Genomic DNA, 18,056 nt, shown 5'->3' with positions numbered 1-18,056 from the left:
ATCACTGTTTGCAGACGATATGATACTATACGTCGAAAACCCGGAAAAATCCACAACAAAACTACTAGAACTAATAAATGAGTACAGCAAAGTAGCAGGTTACAAGATCAACATTCAAAAATCTGTAGCATTTCTATACACTAGCAATGAACAAGCGGAGGGGGAAATCAAGAAACGAATCCCATTTACAATTGCAACTAAAAGAATAAAATACCTAGGAATAAATTTAACTAAAGAGACAAAAAAACCTATACAAAGAAAACTACAAAAAACTGCTAAAAGAAAGCACAGAAGACCTAAACAGATGGAAGGGCATACCGTGTTCATGGATTGGAAGACTAAATATAGTTAAGATGTCAATCCTACCTAAATTGATTTACAGATTCAATGCAATACCAATCAAAATCCCAACAACTTATTTTTCAGAAATAGAAAAACCAATAAGCAAATTTATCTGGAAAGGCAGGGTGCCCCGAATTGCTAAAAACATCTTGAGGAAAAAAAACGAAGCTGGAGGTCTTGCGCTGCCAGACTTTGAGGCATATTATGAAGCCACAGTGGTCAAAACAGCATGGTATTGGCATAAAGATAGATATATCGACCAATGGAATCGAATAGAGTGCTCAGATATAGACCCTCTCATCTATGGTCATTTGATCTTTGATAAGGGAGTCAAGCCAACTCACCTGGGACAGAACAGTCTCTTCAATAAATGGTGCCTAGAGAACTGGATATCCATATGCAAAAGAATGAAAGAAGACCCATATCTCACACCCTATACAAAAGTTAACTCAAAATGGATCAAAGATCTAAACATTAGGTCTAAGACCATAGAACAGTTAGAGGAAAATGTAGGGAGATATCTTATGAATCTTACAATTGGAGGCGGTTTTATGGACCTTACACCTAAAGCAAGAGCACTGAAGAAGGAAATAAATAAATGGGAACTCCTCAAAATTAAACACTTTTGTGCATCAAAGAACTTCATCAAGAAAGTAGAAAGACAGCCTACACAATGGGAATCAATATTTGGAAACGACATATCAGATAAAGGTCTAGTATCCAGAATTTATAATGAGATTGTTCAACTCAACAACAAAAAGATAGCCAACCCAATTACAAAATGGGAAAAAGACTTGAATAGACACCTCTCAGAGGAGGAAATACAAATGGCCAAAAGACACATGAAGAGATGCTCAATGTCCCTGGCCATTAGAGAAATGCAAATCAAAACCACAATGAGATATCATCTCACACCCACCAGAACGGCCATTATCAACAAAACAGGAAATGACAAGTGCTGGAGAGGATGCGGTGAAAGAGGCACACTTATCCACTGTTGGTGGGAATGTCAAATGGTGCAACCACTGTGGAAAGCAGTTTGGCGGTTCCTCAAAAAGCTGAATATAGAATTGCCATACGATCCAGCAATACCATTGCTGGGAATCTACTCAAAGGAATTAAGGGCAAAAACTCAAACAGACATTTGCACACCAATGTTTATAGCAGCGTTATTTACAATTGCAAAGAGATGGAAACAGCCAAAATGTCCATCAACAAACGAGTGGCTAAATAAACTGTGGTATATACGTACGATGGAATATTATGCAGCGTTAAGACAGGATAAACTTATGAAGCATGTAATAACATGGATGGACCTAGAAAACATTATGCTGAGTGAGTCTAGCCAAAAGCTAAAAGACAAATACTGTATGGTCCCAATGATGTGAATCGACACTCGAGAATAAACTTGGAATATGTCATTGGTAACAGAGTTCAGCAGGAGTTAGAAACAGGGTAAGATAATGGGTAATCGGAGCTGATGGAATACAGACGGTGCAATAGGACTAGATACAAAAACTCAAAAATGGACAGTACAATAATACCTAATTGTAAAGTAATCATGTTAAAATACTGAACGAAGCTGCATCCGAGCTATAGGTTTTTGTTTTGTTTTGTTTTGTTTGTTTTGTTCTTATTACTATTACTTTTATTTTTTTTCTCTATATTAACATTCTATATCTTTTTCTGTTATAATGCTAGTTCTTCTAAACCGATGCAAATGTACTAAGAAACGATGATCATGCATCTATGTGATGATGTTAAGAATTACTGATTGCATATGTAGAATGGTATGACGTCTAAAAAAAAAAATGGTCAGCACAAAAAATAAATAAATAAATAAATAAATAAAATAAAAAGACCCACCTTGAATGGGCAGAGTCACATTTCCATCTAATCGAAATACCACATGCACAATTGGTGTGTCATATCTCCATGGAAACAATCCAATCAGAGTTTCCATACCACAGTACTGACTCAGGATTAAAAGAAACATGGCTGCCCTCAAAGATTAGATTAGGGGAAAGGATATGGCTTTTGGGGGGATCATGAACAGCTTCAGTCTGGCACATCTTGGTCAAGTTATTTTACTTCATCATTGCTCAGTTTCCTCATCTAAATGGAGATGACAATAACAGCATCTAACATAATAACAGCATGATAGTGTAGATATACAATGAAAAAATATAAATATATATAAAAAATCGATATATGATTTAGAACATTGGCACATGGTAGGGCATTCTACAAATGATAGCCATTATATACTTTTCAGAATCTCTTGCAGCAAGAATTCCATAAAGGATTTCATTTTAACCAAATAGATGCAGTTACTTAGAGGCCGAGTGTACATTGAGTCACATACCAAAATGCCAGCAAATATATTTTTAGTCCTCCATGGTGGATATTGTGATACCCTGTTCTTAGTATCACAGGGACTGAGTTGCATGGGCAGTGGTAATTCACCAGCACAAAGTTCAGTATTTTTCTTGGTTTTACTATCCTTGGGCATTTGCACTTACCCCACCCCTGAGATTCTGAAAACTAGAACAAATTCTGTAATGAACTAAGAAGCTTCAATAACAAAAGAGAAAAGATATACATTGTAATACATTCATATAATAGAATATTGCACAAAAGTCAAAGTATATCTTGTATGTTTTATTCTGTAAAGGTTTCAAAAATGAAATAAAATTATACAAAGACATATATAACAAAGGGAAAATTAACCACACAAAATAACATTTTTAGAGGTACACATATATGTATCCCCAATTATCTAGAACATGCATTACTCAAATAGTCACTGTGACAGTTTCCATTTTTTTACCCAAAATTTACCATCTGAAAAAGAACCCCACCATAATGAACCTCCATTATCACACCATGAAAAAAGGTATAAACTGAAGCAAGTCTGGGTAAGAGGATGAAATCATCTTAGCCCATCTTCACATTGACTTGAAACCCCTGCTTCCATTCTTTAAACATGCTGAACATTTTCACTGTCATTTCCCTGGGGGGTTAACCTTTCATGGATCCCAGTTTACTTTCATCAGGTGCCTGAAGGTACTAACAACTTTCCTTAATTTAAAGATTAACATATTTGTTTAGTTTCATTACAGAACATGTTTTTTTGCTTATAAAAGGGATTTTCTTTTTTGAGTTTGTCAGTTATATAATTATTATAATGTTTTTAATACTTTATTTTATGCAGAAGTTCTTGGATTATTTTATGGTTTTTAAGCATTTTGGTTGCATCTGCAGAAATTGGAGTCTGAGAATGAACTAGATAGAAAATTAAATAATGAATTATAAGCTCCTGCTACCTAAAAATTAGCCATCCAACGTATTTACAATAGATCTGAAAAATCTGATAGATACCTGTAGGTAGGCTAAAATTATCCACATTAAATTCATGATAGTGACTGCCACAGGGGTGGGAGGGAATAGGATTTAGAGAACAATGGACTTTTCACATTCGTTTGTGATGTTTTTATATCTTTATAAATATGACACATTATACAATGTTAACATTATTTCTACAAGGTAACACGTGAGTGTATGTTATATTCTGTATTCAGTATTTTTGAACTGTACAAAAATGTTTAGCCACTCCAAAAATTACTACTTTTAAAGTTAGAATTATAAAGTAAAAATATAAACTAATTAAAAAGTATATTTACTAAAGTAAAAATTATTATATTTACAGTGGAAGGATCTGGTAGTCCCAACTATAATCAATGATCAAACAGCAATATCAACACTAGTACTATAAATATATATATGCTACATACATATACATACCTATATGTGTGTGTATATATATGTATAGTACAATATATATATATGTGCATGCACAAACATATTACTGGTTTTTGGTGATTTATATTAAACTCAATATGACTCCTGTTGTAGTAATAAGAATATAGTACCCATATAGTTTCTTGTCAAAACTGTTTCACCTGAATTTGATCAGGAGGAAACAGACAATTCCTGAAAGTGGGACATTCTGTTAATCCCGGACTCCTTTAAAAAATGGAGTATCAAAACCATTACCAAAAAAAAAAAAGGTGGTGGTGGTGGTGGAGATTGTCCTAAATTGAATAAATTTAAAAAGTTTATCACAAACAATACTATCACACCTTCAGAGTCACAACCCGAACTCACGCAAACGTTCACACACAAAACCACCGTAAAAAACGCCCCGTCTCCCACACAGTTGCAGAGATCAGGCACCCTGTATCACAACTATAAATCCACATGGGACACGGCAGCACCATTCCAGCATCCCTGCCTCCGCGTGTTTCTTCTCTGCCACTCTGGACCCTTCACCTGCACAGAGTGCAGTTCAGGTTCCAGGATATGGCGACCCGAGCAAAGCTGGGTGCCTGGTCTGTCTGTCCACCTGGAGCTGAACTAAATAAACGCCTGTCACAGAAGCGGCCGTCTTCTACGCAAGGTCTCCAAATCTCACCATGGAAATGAAGCCACGTCGGCGCGGCCCCTCTGGGAAATGTAGTCCAGCGCCAGGAAGGCCAAAGCAAGCCACTCAGCCAGGAAACTGGGTGGCTCAATACACTTACCCAGGACCCGACTTGGGCAACCCGGCCGCCTCAACTGCGGTGAAAATTTTACTTCCGGGATTGTCTGTCTGCTTTCAGCGTGAAGCAGCTCATGCTTCAGGTGGTTGGGCCTTGACGTGGTTAGTGGCTAGTTGAGTCCAGGGTCTTGCTGTGATCTGAAGGAGGAGGAAACCGCCCGGGGAAAGAAGAAAGAGGGAAGCATCCTATGCTGGGAAGGAGGCCTGAGAACGCTTTGGAACGAGCATTCGGACCGCTGTGTGTGTGTGTGTGTGTGTGTGTGTGTGTGTGTGTGTGTGTGCGCGCGCGCGCGCACGCGCACTTCTGTTTGACAATGCGTGATGTCGGGCACGCTGCGTCTCAGTGACCAGGTGTGTGGTTGTATTTATGATTCTTCTTACTGCAGAAATGAAGTGATTTGTAGTTGAGGCTGCATAGCAGTGGAATTTCTGTTGCGGACCAAAACGTGTGCATCCTTCCACGTTATGCATAACAGCCAAATTATCACACCAGGGCTTTAAAAATAGAGCTGGAAGCTTGCGGGCCTCAGATTTGTCTCCCTGAAATGTAGAGGTTTTGTAAATTTTATAGCATTTTTTGACATAGGCAGGTTTATGATAATTAAAACGCCAAAGATGAGGTGGTTAGAGATAGCTTACTTAAGCTTAAGCAGATAGCTTACATACTTGGTCTTAGGTCTCATGTAAGAAAATGGCTGCCTTAACATGATGGGCATGATTTTTAGAATTATAATGAGGTATAGGTCACTTGTAGATTGTGTAGGCTACTGCACATATCCGGTGGGCCAACTTTGGTTAGAATTGGTTTTATCTAGCAATACAGACCCGGAATTAGGGTAGGAAGACTCAGGTTTCTTCATTAATAAATATTAAGGGGGCTGGCTGTTAGCAAGATCACAAGATTCCCAGGTTACTAAACAATTTAAAGTTCAAAGATTATGGTGAGGCTGCTAAATTACAGATGGAGAATAATGTATCAGAGCATCTGGATCACAGTTCAGAAAGTGACAGAAGTAAGTAGTCACTTTTGGCTACACTGAAAAGATTAGTGCATATGTGGTAACAGTTCAGCAAATTATAATTGTTAATTTTTTATTATAACTACTTAGCAGACTAAGGGAGCCTCTGCTGTTGTAGTTTGTTTGTGAAGGGTTTTTTATATGTATCCTGATTTTGTATCCCTAATTATTATTGCATAACTGTGAGAAAAGAACAAAATGCTATTCTGGGGCGGGCCACGGTGGCTCAGTGGCAGAGTTCTGGCCTGCCATGCCAAAGACCTGGGTTCGATTCCTGGTGCCTGCCCATGCAAAAAAAAAAAAAAAAATGTTTTTCTGCTCTTTTTGACAAGCCTAATTTATTCTCAGTTTCTTCAGGTCACAAACTTATGAAATTCCAGCATAATGGAGACAGAGATCAAATTTCACCATTCTTCAAGTGAAAATAAGTAAAATTAATAAAACCTGCTGTTTTAGTTTGTTAAGCTGCTGGAATGCAATATACCACAGAGATGGAATGTGTTTTAAAAAGAACATTTAATAAGTTACAAGTTTACAGTTCTAAGGTCTATATACCTCCTAATGAAGGCATCCAGAAAATGATTCCTTTGGTCAAGGAAGGGTGGTATGGGAAGGTTCTTGGCTGGCATATTTTAGTCCTTGTTCTCTATTCCATTCCTTCCAGATGGTAATGTCAGTGGTTTCCTTTCTAAGTATCTGTGGATATTCACTTAGCTGCTCTTGAGCAAAACTCTGTGTTTCATCTCTTAGTTAAGCATCTGCTGGGCCTGGAGATTTCTTCTTTTCAGGTTCTGGCTATTTCTGTCTCAATCTTCAAACATACATTGGCTCTCTCTGTCAGCTCTGACATTTCTGATGTTTCTCCAAAATGTTTCCCTTGTAAAGACTCTAGTAAACTCATTAAGACCTACCTGGATTGGGTGGAATCACATTTCTATCTAATCAAAAAAGTCACATCCGGCTGGGCGATGGTGGCAAAGTGGCAGAGTTCTCGCCTGCCATGCCAGAGACCCAGGTTCAATTCCTGGTGCCTGCCCACGCAAAAAAAAAAAAAAAAAAGGTCACACCCACAATTGGGCATTACAGCTCTGTGGAGATAATCTAATCAAAAGCTTCTGACCTGCCATTATGAATCAGGATTAAAAGAAACCACTGCTTGCACAAGATTGGATCAGGATTAAAACACGACTTTTCTGGAGAACATAATAGCTTCACTGGCATACCTGCTCTAACATTCAGGACCATATTTTGATCTCTTCCTAGTAGTGAACTGGAGTAGCATGTTTGGTGACCAGGATTGGTTTTTTTGGTTTTTTTTTTTTTGCATGGGCAGGCACCAGGAATCGAACCTGGGTCTCCGGCATGGCAGGCAAGAACTCTGCCAGTGAGACACCATGGCCCACCCTGGTGACCACGATTGTAGAGTGAATGAAGCTGTGTGCATGATCTCATCCCAGCTCATCCCAGGATTTTTGTCCCACATCGTCAGGGAGATTTACAACCCTGGGAGTCATGGGGAGAAGGCAGTGAGTTCACCTGCTGAGTTGGCTTAGAAGGGCAATATCTGGGCAGTAAAAGAGGTTCTCTGGGGGTGACTCTTAGGCCTAATTTTAAGTAGGCATAGCCTATCCTTTGCAGGAATAAGTTTCATAGGGGCAAACCCCAAGATCGAGGGCTTGGCCTATTGAATTAGTTGTCCCCATTGTTTGCAAGAATACCAGAAATTCTTGAAATGGGGAAATTGAATATTTCCTCCTTGCTCCCCAGTCCCCCAATGGGACCTTGCAAAAACTTCTTTATTCACAGCCCACATTACTCTGTGGTATATCACACTAACCTGGATAAACTAACAAAATCTCACTCCCTATTCAAGATTCCGTGTACTTACGGTGTTCAATTAAACTGACCATACAAGTTAAATTAGGAAATGCACTATCCAATATATAAATTTTATATATTTATATAATATACCAAATAAACATCTCTCCTTTTGGTCTCACACAGAAGTTGAAGCTTTAAAATATGGACAATATCATCCTTTACCCTATATTCTGATTTACCTTAGTCCTGTCCATATCTATAAAAGTTTTTAAAACTTTAATACTGGAAAATATACTAATGCAAGACTAAAATTTAATTTTCTCTCTGTTAAAGTAACAAAGTTTTCTTGGACTGTTGGCCTGTTTTAATAAAAAAGTTATAAACATCTTCTCTAAGAAATCAGTGGAAAAAGAGAGTCTGTGCTATATCAAAATAATTTCTTGTACTTTATGTTAACTTTATCATGTCCTTGGCTGTGTAAGAAAAATGAATCATCTCATTGTTTAAAAAGGCTAAGTTTTTTTCCCTCAGCTTTAGTTAAAGTAAAGAGCCAAATACTGTTTCAAACCTAGTAACTTTAAACCTTTTGCTTTCTAAAAGTCAAACTCTAAAGAATATCTTTCTATTCCAAACAGCTGCACAAATTTGTTCTTTAACTTTATGCCTGGTTTAAAAAAAGTTATGAAATCTTTTCTAAGTAATCAGTGTAAAAAGCAGAAAATGTGTTTTATCAAAATAACTTCTTGTACTTTATATTAACTTAATCATAACCTTGGCTGTGTAAGAAAAATGAATCTCATTGTTTAAAAAGGCTGAATTTTATCCTTCAGTTTTAGTTCAAGTATAGAACCAAATATTGTTTCAAACCTAATAACTTTTAACCTTTTGCTTTCTGTGCTGGTTTGAAAGGATGTATGTGCCCTAGAACAGCCATGTTTTAATCTAAATCCCATTTCGTAAAGGCAGAATAATCCCCATTCAATACTGTATGTTTGAATCTGTAGTTAGATCATCTCCCTGGAGATGTGATTTAATCAAGAGTGTTTGTTAAACTGAAGTAGGTGACGACATGTCTCCACCCATTTGGGTGCGTCTTTGTTAGTTTCTGAAGTCCTGTAAAAGAGGAAACATTCTGAAGGAGAGATTCAGAGAGAGCAGAGCAGAACGTCATAGCCACGAGAAGCAGAGTCCACCAGCCAGCAACCTTTGGAGATGAAGAAGGAAAATGCCTCCCAGGGAGCTTCATGAAACAGGAAGCCAGGAGAAGAACCTAGCAGATGATTCTGTGTTCACCATGTGCCTTTCCAGATGAGAGAGGAACCCTGACCATGTTCACCATGTGCCTTTCCAGATGAGAGAGAAACCTTGAACTTCTTTCCCTGGATGCCTTTGTTGGACATTTCTATAGACTTGTTTTAATTGGGACATCTTCTCGGCCTTAGAACTGTAAACTAGCAACTTATTAAATTCCCCTTTTTAAAAGCCATTCTGTTTCTGGTATATTGCATTCCTGCAGCTAGCAAACTAGAACACTTTCTAAAGGTCAAATTCTAAAAAATAACTTTTTAATCCAAACAGTTGCACAAAATTTGCTCTTCAACTTTATAAAATAAAATGTTAAAAATAAAATTCATTTAATATGTTTTAAGTTGCATAAAAATATTTAAAAATGTTATAAAAATTAAGACATTTTCTAATGTCAGTAATCTTTCTACATAATATTAGATAACAGTATAATAATTTATTTACCCAAATCTTCTCAATTTTGCTTACAAAAACAAAATAACAAAACAGCATCAAAAATGCCCTGTGGCCCAGTAAATCAATACTTTCCTCCTCAGAAACCAAAAGTTTAAAATCAGTCATAACAAAAGGGCAGTATTCAACTAAGCAGAATTGAAGGCAGTGCCAAACCCTAGTGCATAAAAAACAGGTAAATGTCATTTATCTACTAATTCATAAGCAGTGGCCAATACATGAACTATTTAAATGCCAATCTGGAAATAAAATAATTCAAAAATACATAGAAGGAAATTATAAAGGAAAACATTATGAAAAATAAATACAAAATATTATTCAGTATACTAATGTATCTCTTACTGCTTTTGGAAAAAAATATGCAAGTTCTAAACCTTTCTAAATTTATTATCAAATTTATTTCTAATTATATGCAGTCTAAATAAATAAAAACTGGGCAGGCCACAGTGGCTTAGCAGGCAGAGTTCTTGCCTGCCATGCCAGAGACCCAGGTTCGATTCCCAGTGCCTGCCCATGCAGAAAAAAAAACTATAGGTAAAATAAATACAAAAAATAATAAAAAGTTAAAAAAAACATTTTGTTTGTTATAGCAATTGTGGACTACACTACAAGCCCTAAATAAAAAAAGGAGGTAAATTTTATTTGTTATAATATAAAAGTTTGAAATAATTGTAAAAAGTTATAAAAAAAGTTTATAAAAATTAATTCTGTCTGTCATAATCAGTGCTAGCCAAAATTTAATAGGTCTATTTATCATATATCTCAGAAAAAAAGAAAGCTTTTGTGTTAAGCTAAGTATTCATACAAAACTGAAGTTAAGTTTTCTCTGTGTTCTACTAACATGGATTATTTTTAAAAGATTTTTTTCTTAATCATCTAAATACTGTGTCTAAAATATTTTACATCAAAATAATATCCTTATTAATGTTTATGTTGACATTATCCTTTATTTTCAAAAGACAGGTCTTCTCACTGTTAGGAAAAAGCTGAAATAATCTATTCTTTCACCTCATATAAATAAAATACTATAATAACTTAATCTATTGCATAAAAAAAGTTTGCAAAGTATTACAATAGTTAAAAGGAATTTTCTATCTTGTTACTAATTAAATTTAAATAAATAAAATTCATATATTTATAAACTATATAAAATTCCTAAAAATTTAACAATGTTCTCACTTTCCATATTATATCCTATCATTAATCAATATAATATTAAGCAATAGTATGGTATTATTAATCATAGTTTTAATTTTTCTTTAAAAAAATACCGATCAAAGAAACAGCCAAAAAAAAAAAAATTAAACAGCCAAATTGTCAGGGGCACTGCTCTGCTCTAATACACTAGTGGAGCAAAGCAAGGCCTCTGTTATAATTTGTTAACATAAAACAGCTGTCTAATAATTTATTTCTAAAAACAGTTTCATTAAAAAATACTTATAGGGCCACGGTGGCTCAGCAGGCAAGAATGCTCACCTGCCATGCCAGAGGACCCGGGTTCACTTCCCGGTGCCTGTCCATGTAAAAAAAAAAAAAAAAAAAATACTTATAAAGGTTAAAGCCTATATTATAAACTTTGTTATCTTTAAATTCTAAGGTACTTTACTCTTTGTATAGCCTAATAGCTTCCTGAAACTTTAAGTGTCTATATGGCATCTAAAACTCAAATTTAGTTCTTCAGGTCTAAAAGTTAGCATGGGTCCACACAGCAACATTTAAAAACTAAAAAAATAAAAAATAAAAAAATCTAACTCCAATTAAAAATGTAATAAAATTAATCTGGTTAAAACCAATGTAAATCAATATACAAAGTAAAAAATAATACTGTCTATATTTTAAAGCTTTAACTTCTGTGTAAAATTTTTAAAAACTTTATTTTGATCAAAACTTGCACTAATTTAATCTAATAAATTAAACAACAAAATTCAGACTCATTTAATGTAAAAATTGGAATAAGGCACCAAATCTTAATATTTTATCAGCATATTTGAGGCAAAAAATAAAAAAGTATCTGCAAAGTCCTTGGAAAAACTGGAAAAAATAAAACTATAAGGAATTTTCCAGGTGGCCAAGGCCTCAGTTTTGAGGCTTGCCCTTATAAAACTTATTTCTTTGATAATAAACTAAACCGACTTAAAATTAGTGCCTACGAGATGAAATGTGGTCTCTCTCTAAGTCAAACTCTAAGCTTTCCCCCAGTGTGGGACATAATTTCCAGGAATATAAGCCTGGCATTGGCAGCGTGAACCATAGTGGGCCCTGACATTGCAAAACATAGCTGGCCCTGGCACTGTAAAACATAAGCTCCAAAAATAAGACTGGCCCTAATATCATGGATAAACTGACCAAAAGTGGAAAAAGTAGAGTTTAAAAGGCTAAATAAAACATTTCAAATTGAGTCAAGAGGTTATTCTGGAGGTTACTCTTGTGCAACCTTCAGCCAAATATTGCAAATTGCCACAGCATGGCAAATCCGAACCAACAGGTTGGATATAGGTTAGATATAACCTAAAAAATATCTAATGCTCTATAAAATTTTACTTATTAAGGTTGTTTTTCAAAAACTTAAAACTCCAAATTATTCCAATGCCTGAAAAGCTCTAAAACTTGAAAATGCTAAACTCTCCAAAAATAACAACTAATTTCATCATTCATCCCTTTGCATTTCTCTCAAGTCCTCTTTCATTCTTCTCCTTTATGAGCTATTCTGCTCCCCCTCATTGGGCCCTTACTTGTCCTCCTATTAATTTTCCTCCTAGCCCCCTGCCTCTTACAATGTCTATCAAGATTTATTCACAGGTCAATAGCAACTGTAACCAGCCGGCAGAATTCTGAAAACCTACTTCTGCTACAGCTCCTATCACAGCAAAGACATGGCTATCAACCTGCTCCAACAAAAGTACCCCCAAAAAAACAACTATACCCTGCTCAACTCAAAGCAATCCCCCTCTCCCCCAGCTATGCCCTTTTGTCCTCAGGAAGTAGTCAATGAAAGAACACAATGCCCCTATTCCTTCAGGAAATTACTTTGAACTAAGCTAAGGCACTAACCCCAACCCAACACCAGCTTCATTCAATTTTATTAAAAAAAAAAAAGGCAGGAATGTTAGGTCTCAGAAAATTCTAAGAGCAAAAGGAACTCTTGATGAGAGCCCTAGCTTAGTGCCCACCCCCCAGCATCCTTGGCAGGTCCAAGGATCCAGATATAAACCATTTACAAGCCCCCATCCAATCAGGAAACAACACACCACCTAGTGGGCACCCTCCCCTCCAGGCATCACTGTCCCTTTAAAACACAGCTCCCAGAACAAAGATCAGGAGCCATATTCTCTTTCTTCCTGCTGGCTGCCCAGGTAGGAGCCAATTTTAGGCTCCTACCTGCTTTCTCCCTTTTGTTCTTCCATCTGCTTCCTCCCTGCTTTATTTCTTCAGTAAATCTGTTCATCTTTGACTTCACTGTCTCACATGGAATCCTTAATGACTGCATGGCTAACAGGGTCCTTTTTCATTCTTTTGTTTATGGATATCCAGTTCTCCCAAAACAATTTATTGAAGACACTATTCTGTCCCCTTTGTCCCCAAAGGGGAGAGGACTGCTAGGTCTGAGATGGAAGTTTCCTACCTGATATTTTTCTCTTCAATTCAGCATATGTTGGATCCTTCTCCAGTCTATACCTTCATCCAGATTAAGAATTTTTATTGTAGCAACTAATATTTTTGTTGTTGTTGTTGTATCTCTCAGAAGAGGTTTTCTGCCATGTTGATAATGTTAGTTCTCCATTACTGTCCTTTTGGGGTTTATTTGACCTGTTAATGACCTATTTTGATCCTCTTCTCATTTTCATTTCTATATGTTTTTAAAATAGTGTATTTGTGATTGTGAAAACCTTGTGTCTGATGCTCTTTTTATCCAGAGTATGGACAGATGAGTAAAAATATGGATAAAAATAAATAATATGTGCCATGCCAGAGACCCAGGCTCAATTCCTGGCACCTACTCATGCAAAAATAATAATAATTAAAATAAATAAGTAAATAAATAGGGAGGACAAAGGGTAAAATAAGTTGGGTAGTTGGAAATACTAGTGGTAAATGAGGAAGAGTAAGGGGTATGGTATGTATGATTTTTTCTTTCTTTTTTATTTCTTTTTCTGGAATGATGCAAATGTTATAAAAAATGAGCATGGTATGAATATACAGCTATTTAATGATATTGTGAGTCATTGATTGTGCACCATGTATGGAAATTATATATGTGAAGATTTTTCAATAAAAATATTAAGAAAAAAGATTAAAATATAAGCATTATCATACTTTAAAAATTTTTAAATTTCTTCAGTGATATTGCTAAATTATTTTTGTAAAGGCTATATTACTTGCCCTGTGCATCACTGAAATCTCTATTCCTTTCAATTCTATTCAGCTGGTGTTAGAACAGAGATTTCCTTGAATGTTAGAAGGTACCTTTTTTTCAGTTTGCTAAAGCTGCCAGAATGCACTATACCAGAGATGAGTTGGCTTTTACAATATGGATTTCCTACTTTGCAAATTTACAGTTCTAATGCAATGAAAATGTCCCAATTAAGGTGTCAACAGGATGATACCTTCTCTAAAGGAACAGGATTCCTCCATCACAAGGGAAGGCACATCTGCTCATCCTTCTCTCCCAGGTTTTGTTGCTTTCAGGTTCTAGCTTTTTCAGTTTCTCTGGGTCCTTGCTTCCTTCTCCTGGTATTTTTCTCTCTGAGCTCTCTGGGTGTTCCTCTCTCTCAGCTCTCTGGGCTTTTTTCTGTATTTTATCCTCTCATAAAGGACTCTAATAAAGGATTAAGACCCACTGAATTGGTTGGGTCACATCTTAATTGAAACAACCTAACCACAACCCATCACAATAGATCTGCATACACTAGAATGGATTAAAAGAACATTGACTTTTCTGGGGTACATAAGAGCTTCAAAACCTGCACATTCTTTGCAGACTGTCTGCATGCTTAGGGTTTAGTCAGTCTTACACTGAGTTTAGAGATAAATCTGCAGTAAAATCTTAGATTTTCATGATGATGAATATACAACTATATGATGAAAAGAAAAAAAGAATGTTCATATTGTATGTTGATTGATTTTATTAATAAAAAATTTTTTAAAATCTTAGATTTTTCTAGTTTTTTTTTTGGAGCATGCATCTTGCATGGGGCATGCTGGTACCTTTCTGAATTCCCCTGTATCCATATGTGTTCCTAATTGGCCCCCCTTACCAAATAAACTCTCCACAGTCTTTCTTGTTGGGTTCCAGTCCCTCTAGCATATGACTCAACTGTAATCATGCACCACAAGAAGCTGGAATTTGATCCTTCCATTACAGTGTTTTCACAGCCATGCCTGCCACATGTCAGCCCTGGATAGATAAGATAGAATTAAAGCATTAGAAAGTTTGAAAAAGACATACATACACCCTAAATTGTGATAAGGCATTCTCTGCTCCCTCCAGAACCTGGGACTAATGACCTGTACCAGAAGCATGGATGCTATCTTATAGACTGCTTCACCAAACCATAGAGGGCATCGCATAAGAGCTAGTAAAAGCACCAATAGATACTACTCATTTTCAATTGCCAGTTTCTTGACTCAGTGTTCACCTCCTCACAATAAAATCTTTGATTGTTTACCAGAGTTCTGGCAAGTCCTGCTTGACTTCAGTGTTTCTGGGATGGGATGGGATTTTGGAGCATCCTACAATTCCATCTTACTGAGCATATTGTTTACTCTTGTTTTTAAGCTTTGTTTTTCTCCTTGCTTTGCTCTATTTCCTGATTTCTTTATCCAACTTTCATTTCTTTTTTATTATTGGTTATTTAAAGATTTCTCACAAATGTTTTGTAACCTTTGGCTGCCCATTTATCTGTAAGTACTAAACCCAAACATGTGATTTCAGTTGTGTGTCTGGACAAGACCCATTGTTAACTAATGAGTATTCACTATGGTTTTACCAGACAGAAACTAGGCATTTTAGGGCAGGGTTGAAGGAGGTTTCAAGTATCAATATGTCTGTGTCTTTTCTCTGAATCTATTCAATTTCTTCTAAAAGAGTTCTCCCATTTTTTTACATAGGGGAACATTTCTGAATGACAGTATTCTGCGAGATGGCAAGAAGGACTGGTAGACTGGTGAGTCTCAGCATTCAATATATAAATTTTTGCTTAATCCTCCTGATTGTCTCCCTTTCTTACAGGCTTTGCCTGGAGACTCTCTCCCATTTTCCCATCAAATGTAACTTCCATCTCTCCCAGTATGGAAAAATAGTAACTATGGGCTCTGTCAGATGAGAGTTGTAACTGCTTCATATACTGTTTTCAGAAATACCCTTCATCTTAACCTTTTGAGGTAGTTTATTTACCCATTCCTGAGGCCTTCTTACTTTTGTGTCACAATTCAGTGTTTTGACATTTTTCCCTAAAAGAACTTTCACTTAACCATTTTCAGCTTTGTTGTTTATGCTCCTTCAATTTCCTAGGATCCAAAATATGACACAGCTCAGGTACTTCTGTATTTCCAATGGTACTTCTATACTTTCAACAGTTATATATATTTTTATCTCTTCTGTTATGTTAGTGAAATTTTTGGATAGGGAGGAAACAAATTGATTTTATTCAATTTATGTTAAGGTACATGATTTTTTTTATTCTGCTGCTGATACTACTCTCTTTGCAGAAGAATCCAGATGGATTCTTCTCATATATTATTGTAACCTTTCATCATAAGTCCAGTTTTTGACCTGCTAACTTCCCTGATTTCTGCACTGTGCAAAGTAACACTAAAAGGATTGAAATATCCTTTAGATTCATTAATGTTATTTTATTTTTTCTACCTTTAAATCTTATGACTTTTACTTCTGAAAACCAGGCAATCTCAAATTAATGTTGATTCCTCTTATAATGGGAGATATGTTCTGAAACCAAAGAATTTGCTCATTTCTGAAATTTTATTCATGATATTTTGCTGGACATTATTACATATTTTTATTTCTTTTTAGAAAAAGACTGGGAAGCTGGTGAAGTGATAGAGAGAGAACAACAAAGATTTTAAAAAGAGTTGCAGCAATACTTGAGAAAGTCTTGCCTGAGGAAAAAGGGAGTGAAACTGAAAAATTTCAAAAAATGTCTTCTCTGAACTCAGAAATTACTTTTATCAGGAAATGCCTCTAAAAATGTTACTATTCTGAAGAGTATTGAAACATGATTTAGGCCTACTTAATCATGATAGGGACTAGGAGAAGAAACATCATAAATATAATAAATCTGGGAAATAGAGCTCATCCACTATGATAGTAGCCCCCTTTAAGTGTACTCAGTGTAAAAAAGGTTTTATTCAGGAGTTGGACCTCATCAGACATTTGAGAATTCATAGTGCAGAGAAACTTAATGAATATTATAAACATGGGAAAACCTTTAATCGGAATACATGCATTAATTCACATAAGAAAATTCATATGGGTAAAAAGTCACACAGGGGAGAAACCCTATGAATGTAATGGTGTGAGAAAGTCTTTGGTTGAATGCTATCCCTTTCTATACATAGAAGAAGGCTTCTTACCTTAAGAATGTGGAAAAGGTTTCATTGAAATGCAAAACCTCATTACACATCATAGAAACTCAAACAGGAGAAAAACCCTATGCATGGAAAGAATGTGGGAAAGCCTTCTGCTGCAAGTATAATTTCACCGAGCATGAGAACATGCACACTGGACAGAAACCTTATGAGTGTTCTAATTGTGAAAAAGTATTCAGATATAAGAAAAACATCATTGTGTATCTGAAAATTCATACTGAAGAGAAACCATATGAATGTGGGAAAGCCTCTCAAACTGAATTCCTTACTTCACACATGTGAAGTCACACAGGGGACAAAACATATAAATGTAATATTTGTGGAAAAGCTGTCTCTCCAGTACTCACCATTTACTTCACATAGGAGAAATCATACAGGTGAAAAACTAATGAATGCAATGATTGTGAAAAAGCTTTACCTTTGATGTCAAAGCTTAATATATATCAAAGAGTTCACACTGGAGAAAAATCATGCATGTAAGAATTGTGGGAAAGCCTTTAATAATAAATAGGGTCTCACTGAGCATGAAAAAAAATAACATTCTGCAAAAAAAAAACCTTATGAATGTTCTAATTGTGAAAAAGCATTTAGGTTTAATAAAAACCTCATTGAGTTTCTGAAAATTCATATTGGAGAAAAATTTTATGAGTGAAATGAATGTGAGAAAGTCTTTCCTTGAATATCATCTGTTTCTATACATAGAAGTCACACAGAGGAGAAACCCTATGAATACAATGAATGTGGGAAAGCCTTCTGTCAAAGCTCAGTACTTATGACATGTGTGTGAAGACATATAGGTGAAAAACCACTTAAGTGCAATGAATGAGGGAAGGTTTTTTCTCAAAACACATCTACTGTACATTTAAAAAGTCATAGAGATAAGAAGATGTTTTCGTTTGTAAGCTGCCAGA

At 35.7% G+C, this 18,056-nt stretch overlaps 1 long non-coding RNA gene across 1 annotated transcript in view; it reads left to right on the top strand.

Annotated features, from left to right (window-relative positions):
* LOC143660099 (uncharacterized) overlaps nucleotides 1-17,717 on the top strand; it is a 91,114-nt gene extending 73,397 nt beyond the window's left edge. Inside the window, exons 4-5 of the long non-coding RNA XR_013163844.1 lie at nucleotides 15,649-15,704; nucleotides 16,571-17,717. This is a non-coding gene — a long non-coding RNA (uncharacterized LOC143660099). The remainder of the gene's footprint in view (nucleotides 1-15,648; nucleotides 15,705-16,570) is intronic.
* The last annotated feature ends 339 nt before the right edge of the window (nucleotides 17,718-18,056 follow it).

The sequence above is a fragment of the Tamandua tetradactyla genome, chromosome 16 (assembly GCF_023851605.1).
Source record: "Tamandua tetradactyla isolate mTamTet1 chromosome 16, mTamTet1.pri, whole genome shotgun sequence".
In the NCBI taxonomy this organism is placed as follows: Eukaryota; Metazoa; Chordata; class Mammalia; order Pilosa; family Myrmecophagidae; genus Tamandua; species Tamandua tetradactyla.
Note: the sequence above shows the minus strand (reverse complement) of the source record. Positions and strands in the feature narration are given on the sequence as shown.